The 7,636-nt window shown below is 43.8% G+C and overlaps 1 pseudogene across 1 annotated transcript; it reads right to left on the bottom strand.

Moving 5' to 3' along the window:
- Positions 1–354: 354 nt before the first annotated feature.
- LOC307062993 (pyridoxal kinase-like) lies at positions 355–5,607 on the bottom strand (annotated as a pseudogene). Its single transcript has 3 exons — positions 5,493–5,607; positions 4,643–4,814; positions 355–1,303 (listed from the first exon to the last, which is right to left on the bottom strand). The product of its transcript is annotated as a pyridoxal kinase-like (transcript).
- Positions 5,608–7,636: the final 2,029 nt, after the last annotated feature.

The raw sequence follows: 7,636 nt of genomic DNA, 5'->3' as shown, positions 1-7,636 counted from the left end.
AACTGATGACTAATAAGAACTTGTATAAAAATATAAACAAAATAAAATTTAAAAAAGCAGGTGTAACAATGTTTATGTGACAATTCAACATAATTGATAAAATGTATAGCCTATAAAATGTTTCCCCATTAGCATATGTCTGTGCTTGTTCACTATGTCTGATTAGACGCCCCCTCCCTCCCAACCCCCAAGTGGATAACTAGGCAAATCTCTTCTTCTTCTTCTTTTTTTTTCTCATGAATGAAAAAAATGTCAAATTTTGGTCACAACTCTAAGGCAGACGTTACATTTTTCACAAGGATGGAAATGGAGACACCTAACACTGGGTGTTAAGGAGGCAGGTTCACACGGCCCTCACAGCACTATGGCCTGGATGATGATCTCTGGGTTCTTGATGTCCTTCTTGCTCTGGAGAGTCCTCAGCTACAGTTGGGCTGTGCTGGGCTTCAGTCCTTCCCCAGTCCTGGTTTTTGCACACGTGATGGTCTGCTGTAGCACATGGTGCATGGCCAATATGGTATTTTCACAGGCTACCTTGAGACCGTTGAGGTGCTTGTGCATCCATGCCAAGAGCACAGCAGTGAAGAGGTCCCCGGTGTCTGTGAAGACTGTGTCCACCTTGCACAGCTCCATTAGGATGCTCTGCATCATCACAGTGCCATCAGGGGTTTGGGTCCTCTGGCTCCCTGGCATGAGCAGGTAGTTACTGCCCCTAGGGGATGGCAGGTCTGAGCTGGTGATGACCACCGTGTCAGGGCCCATTAAGTGCAGCACGTCCATCACTCACTGCTAAGTCTTCTTCCTGGCTGTGGATCTTTCTCCCGCTCAGCAACTCAGCCTCAAATTTGTTCGGGTTATGATGTCTGCAACTGGCATGACCTCCTCCCTGTAAACCAGAAGAAGGTCCTCAGGGAGGTAGATGGAACCTTCTCTGTTCCACTTGTCTCCCATCATGGGGACACACATGACCAAGAGCCTGTAGTTCTGCTGCTTCAGCTCTTTCCTGGTGTCCACCACCATGGCCAGGAAGAACTTGTCTTGCATGTAACCTGTGAGAACATAGTCATATTTGTTCATGTTGTTCAGCTCCAGCCCATCATACAGCTTGTGGAGCTCATCTGAGTTCAGCACTTGGCCATTCCAGTGCGAGTAGCCTGTGTGGTTTGAAAACTGGACAGAGTTCACTATGTCAATCTTGAACCCCAAAACCTGTAGCGGGAGCGTGGCCGCCCAGTTGCCCACGTAGCCACAGATGACATGGCTTTGAATGGAGAGCACCTGGCAATCTTCCTCCTTGCCAGGTCTGCCTCAGGGGCAGGGCTGGGCAGGGTCAGTGTCTCTGCTGCATGCTGAGGCTGTGCTCCACTTGGCTCCAGCTGCGCTCAGGCTCACTCCACTGCAGCCTTACTCAGTTCAGGGACTCTGCTTGAATGATGGGCCACCTCCCTCTTAGGCAAATCTCTGTACATGTATAAACAACAAAAAAGGAAGCCTAACACTGAGGGACACGATGGACCCAGGGCAGGCAGCAACTACCCTGGCATTGAGGGACAAATATTTTGATCATCAGTGCTTTCTATTGAAAGATTTGCAATCAGAAGGGAGAAATAATGGAAGGAAAATTTCACATATTGAGGTATGGGAACGTCTGGTTTCTGGATTATACATGATTTGACTTAAATTTTATGTTAACCTAAGCAGCCTGTTTGTGGTCTATCAAACATACAGTGTACACCTGCTTTAATCATTAAAGAAAAGAGTACATTGAGTAGAAGTAAAGAATGTCCACATTAACAGTAAAGATTAAATGCCTCTCTTCCTGTGATGCCAATGCTGGTATTCCTTCAGTGATAAGACTGCCTTCCTAGGTGTCAAGGACATACTGACTTGCTGTGTATGTGCTGATCTGTTTATTTTTGAAACCTTGAAATGATGGTATCCTTGACTTGTTTGATGTTCTTTGTCTGACAAGATGTACAACTGTGCTGAAAACCATGCTTCTCCAGAGCAGTTCCTCAGGTTAATCTGAGAGGCTGTCTCCCTGACCATAGTCCTTAACTTGGGTCAAATAAAACTCTTTTATTTTCCTATTATAGATTTTTTATTGATTATTTTTGAAGACATCTGTGTGAGAGCTGAAACAAGAAGGCAGACTACTGCCTTGCTCCACCTCACCTGGGCACAAGCATGTTAGAGATGACTCAAATTTTTTGCTGTCTATCACAAAAACACCTTGAGTATTAATTTTGGAGTTACAAATAAATTTTAGCTAGTAGACAAATATGGAACCATTGAGTAGTGAGGCTCCACTGTATAGAGATATGGACTTGACACGCAGGAGAAAGAGCTAAAAGAATTAGAAATAGTTGCCTCTGGGAACAGGACACTGGATGGCAAGGAGTGAGGTATGGGACTGTTGCTTTTAATCAAGTATACATTTTAATTTGTTAACAAATTTAAAATGAATAATTTTTCAAAAATATTTTAAACCACTCCTTCTTCCATGACTTCTTCTCCCCTTCATCCAGGCTGGTGGAGAATGTAATCCATCATTATTGGGTTTCACTTCCCTGACCTCCAGCCCCTCAAGAAGATCCTGAGATTATTTTAGAAAAGGCAGAGCTTTCTGGAAGGGCTTTCTGGACTCCAGTCTCACTGCTCTCTAAAAATTTGTCTTCTCTAAGCACTTACTTGAAAGAAATGTCTCTCTTTTTCTGAGCCCAGTTTGAGACTGGGTCTTGCCCTGTGGCTTCCAGGGCCACAATGAATACCTCCCTTGCATTTTTCCAATGCAAGTTTCCCCCAATCCTGTCAATGTCCTGCAATCAATTCCCACTAGGCTTCAAAGCCTGATTCTATAGGAATTCCTCCTCCCGTTGCCGAACCCCCAGGTTGGGAAGCCTGATGTGGGGTTCAGAACCTTCACTCCAGTAGGTGTACTTCTGTGGTATAAGTGTTCGCCAGTCTGTGAGTCACCCACCCACCAGTTATGGGAGTTGATTTTACTGTGATTGCACCCCTCATACCATCTCATTGTGGCTTCTCCTTTGTCTTTGGATGTGGGGTATCTTTTCTGGTGAGTTCCAGTGTCTTCCTGTCGATGATTGTTCAGCAGTTAGTTGTGATTCTGGTGTTCTTACAAGAGGGAGTGAGAGCACGTCCTTCTACTCTGCCATCTTGAACCAATCGGCAGGAGTATTCTTAACCACTGCACCATCAGGGACATCCCTTGCTGAGGGATTTTAAAGATGTATTAATTAGAGTTTCTAGCTCCAAGGAGATTACAATTTAGCTAATAAGAAGACATAAAATAGGTATAGTAATAAAATAGCTAAATAATATGACAGCATTAGAAGAGTCCACACATTACAGTTTGGGGAAGATTGTTTGTTGATGGGGATATAGAATCAGAAGACTTGAAATTATCTCAACAACGTTGTTCACTAAATGAATTTGCCACACAATCATTTTCAGTCTCCTCATCTATAAAATGGGAATAAGGATAAAAACAATAATAACTACTCTGAGAGGTTGTTTTGGGATAAAATAACAACAATAACTTTAGTAATAGTAATAGAAGGCACTTATACAGATCTTACCATGTGCTGAGTACTGTTCTAAGAATTTAACATACATTAGCCAACCAAATATCATGGCAGCCTTAAGTAAAGAACTGTAATTATCCCCATTTTATAGATGAGGAAATGGAAGCACAAAGAAGCTGAATAACTGGCCCAACACCATACAGTTTAGAAGGGGCAAAGTGGGCTTTGAACCCAGGCAGTTTAGCTTTGTGTTGACTATGTATCTGAAAGAGGCTTTGCAACTGGAAAATGCTTTATAAATGGGATTATAAATTTTACTGTAAATAAAAAGTTCTAAATGAGAGGCCCTGGGCTGTTAGAACTGTGGGTTTCTTTTTATTTGTTGACCACACTGCATGGCTTGTGGGATCTCAGTTCCCCAAACCCAGGCCGTAGCAGCGAAAGTCTGGAATCCTAATGACTAGGCTACCAGAGAACTCCCAGAACTGTGGGTTTCAATGCAGGAGGTTTCCCTGGTGGCACAGTGGCTAAGGATCTGCCTGCCAATGCAGGGGACATGGGTTTGAGCCCTGGTCCGGGAAGATCCCACATGCCGTGGAGCAACGAATCCTGTGTGCCACAATTACTGAGCCTGCACTCTAGAGTCCGCGAGCCACAACTACTGAAGCCCATGTGCCACAACTACTGAAACCCACGCACCTAGAGCCTTTGCTCCACAACAAGAGAAGCCACGCAATGAGAAGCCCACACACTGCAACAGAGTAGCCCCTGCTCTCAGCAACTAGAGAAAACCCGCATGCAGCAATAAAAACCAACATAGCCAAAATTTTAAAAAAACGAATAAATAACTAAATTAAAAAAACAAAAGAGGGGTTGGGGAAGGCTTCTGGAAGGCATGGCCCTTTGAAATGGGAGCAATGTCTCCGTTTTGAAATCAGCTGCTGTCTGTATCTTTCACTAGTCTCAAGAGTGAAATCAGGAAGTGAAGAGACCATCTGAAACTAGCTCAAGGCCAAAAGGAGTATGTTGGTCATAACTGAGATGTCGAGAGGCATGGCTGGACCTGGGATTTCATCAGAGCCCTGTCTCATTCTCACCTTGTCTTGGCTCTGTTTTCTTCTACAATGGTGTTATTCTCAGGCTGACTCAACTTGGTGAAAAGGATGACCTTCTCTATGCCCTTTATGACTGCACAGTTGGAAATGCTGAAAAGTTCTGACAATGTCCTGGGAAGTCTTCCCATCAGTCTGGTGGGAGCAGGTGCCCACTCTTGGGAGGGTGGAACCAGACTCAAGTGAATCACATGGACTGAGGAGGATTCTTATGGAATGGGAGTGGGATGGGTTCTCCAAAATAATGAGATGCTGGGCAGAAAAAAATTATGTCTGATCTCGACTTGCTACTCTGTGTGGTCCACGGATAAGCAGCATCAGCATCACCTGGGAGTTGCTGGAAATGCAGGTTCTTGTTTCCCACAGCAGAGCCACGGAATCAGAATCTGCATTCTAACAAGATCCCAGGTGATTCCTGTGTCCAGTGAAGTATAAGTGCTGTACCACAGAGTGCTGTTAGAGAGATGTGGTTGATCTCTCTCACTTCTCTTCCATGTGGACTCTGTGAATGTCTAGAGTTGCTACAGTCATGAAAACATCACAACCAGGAAATGCCGGAGAAGGAAGGACAGGTAAGGGCAGTGATACCCTTAACTCTTGGCAAGAACCCTCTCCCGCCCCTCAGCTCTCCTCTGGCCTTGTCCATCCCACTGGCTGAGAAGTCCATGGGGCTTAGAGGAGTGCCCCCTGGAAACCACTTCTAGACCCTTTTAGGGCTTTCACTGGGTACCTGAGACTCAGGAATTCCGTGCACAACTGGCCCCAAGCATGTTTCTCCCTGGGCTTATTCTCAGCCATTGCACTCTGATCACCCAGGTCCCAGTGCCTCTCCAACCTGCCCTGAGCAGTGCCTCAGGCTGTCCTTCTTTGCAGGGTGGATCCAGAAGTGCGTGCTCCTCTAGGTCTGAGCAGTGGCCCCGGGACCTCACTTTCTTGCAAATGCTGTCCATCTTACTTCTTCTTCTTTCCTTCTCTTCCTACCTCTGAGGAACTTTGGGTTTGTTGGAGGAAGGCAAGAGGAATGATTCAAGGGGGAGAGAACATGGAAGTAGTTTGTGGGGAATTGAATGACTCCACCCCAGGTCTCCAATATTATAACCTACTTCAGTGCACACATTCTTCTTTGTTTTCATGGACAAATATCCCTTGCCTGGGTTTGGTCATCTCATATCTGCCTGACTTTTTTACTTTGGCACTAAATCTTCAATCAGCCAGTCTGTGAAAGGGAAGAGTAGTCCCTGTATCTGGAACTTGGCTTAAGTGTGTACCCATGAGGCCATTATTGTGTGGGACGGAGCCAGGGGAGGGAAAAGTGCATGAGTGGGCTGTTGGCCTGGGCCTAAGGATATATTAGTCTATAATAGGTGCTCAATAAATGTTTAATGATTGTGTCTTTCTGTGCTTGTTTCTATCTGCAGCGTTTCTTGTTAGGTAGTCGAAGTGCTGTGCCACATAGCTCCCACTAGATGTCACTGTTGTCCTGTTTGCAAATCGTATCTGCTTCTTTTCCTCCCGCCCCGCCCCCATCTTGGTTTGATTTCATTAGATCTAGAACACAATATGTCCAGTTTTAAGTTAGAGGGCAGATTTTCCTTTAACAATGATCAGAATCCTTGCTTTACTTACATGTTGTCACTGACTTCCTATTACTTTTGTTGTTTTACTTGCTCACACTGGGCATTTGAAGGTCTCTGTAGGTACTTAAAATTTGAATTGAATTGAAAAGAGGGAGTTTCTAGGGATTTGAGGAGGACAGTGTCCTCCTACTTTAACTTACTACAGTACTATTTGTTTCTAAAAATTAAGTAAATGCCTTGATTCTACCAGAATTTTTTTTTAATATTTATTTATTTTGTCTGCACCGGGTCTTAGTTGCAACACGCAGGATCTTCATTGCAGTATGTAGAATCTTTAGTTGTGGAATGCGGGATCTTTTAGTTGTGACACATAGGCTTCTTAGTTGTGGCACGCATGTGGGATCTAGTTCCCCGACCAGAGATCAAAGCTGTGCCTGCTGCATTGGGAACGCAGAGCCTTACCCACTGGACCACCAAGGAAGTCCTTCTATCAGGAAGGACTTAAGCCAAATTCAGCGTGAATTTGAAAAGGAAGAAAAGGAAGAAAAAAAATCACTAACCTCTAACACAAAAGTAGCATTTCCTTTGATTATAAATATAGACAACAAACCACAGTAGTAGTTCCTGCAACTATGCCACAAGTAAAGTCGCAATTTTTTATATCACACTTATTGCCTCAGGGCCTTTGCATTTGCTGTTCCTCCTGCCTGGAATGCTTTTACCCCAGATATGTAGGTCTAAAATGTCACTCTGTCAGAATGGCATTCTCCAAACATCTTGTATAACGTCATCCCTCCTTCTCATCATTACTTTGATTTATTTTAGCTATAGGACTTACCTGACATATTATGTCATCTGATACATTAGACATTCACTTGTTTATTGTCTGCATCCACTAGAATGTGAGCTCTAAGGGCCCATGGACTTTGTGTCTTTTTAAAAAAAAGTCTCTAGAGCCAAGAACAGTGTCCAGCACAGAGAAGCTCTCAATACATATTTATTGCATTAATAAATGAGATAATGAGAACCAGCTTTGCATTCATATTTGTACTAGGTTCTTATTGCTGCTGTAACAAATTACTGACAAAAATTTATTATCCGAAAATTCTGGAAGTTAGAAGTCTGAAGTGGGTCTCATGGGACTTAAATCAAGGTGTTGGCAGGACTGTGCTCTTACTGGAGGCTCTAAGGGAGAATCCACTTCCTCTTTTTTTCCACTTTGTAGGAGTTGCCCACATTCCTTGCCTTGTGACCCCTTATTATTTCCATCATTATGTCTCTTTCTGTGACTTGGACCCACTAGCCTCCCTTTCATTTGGACCCTTGTAATTATATTAAGCCCACCCAGATAATCCAGGATAATCTCTCCATTTCAAGGTCCTTAACTAATCACATTTGTAAA

Source organism: Hyperoodon ampullatus (genome assembly GCF_949752795.1).
Source record: "Hyperoodon ampullatus genome assembly, chromosome: 14".
Classification (NCBI taxonomy): Eukaryota; Metazoa; Chordata; class Mammalia; order Artiodactyla; family Ziphiidae; genus Hyperoodon; species Hyperoodon ampullatus.
The sequence above is the reverse complement of the archived record's forward strand: the minus strand, read 5'-3'. Positions and strand labels throughout refer to the sequence as shown.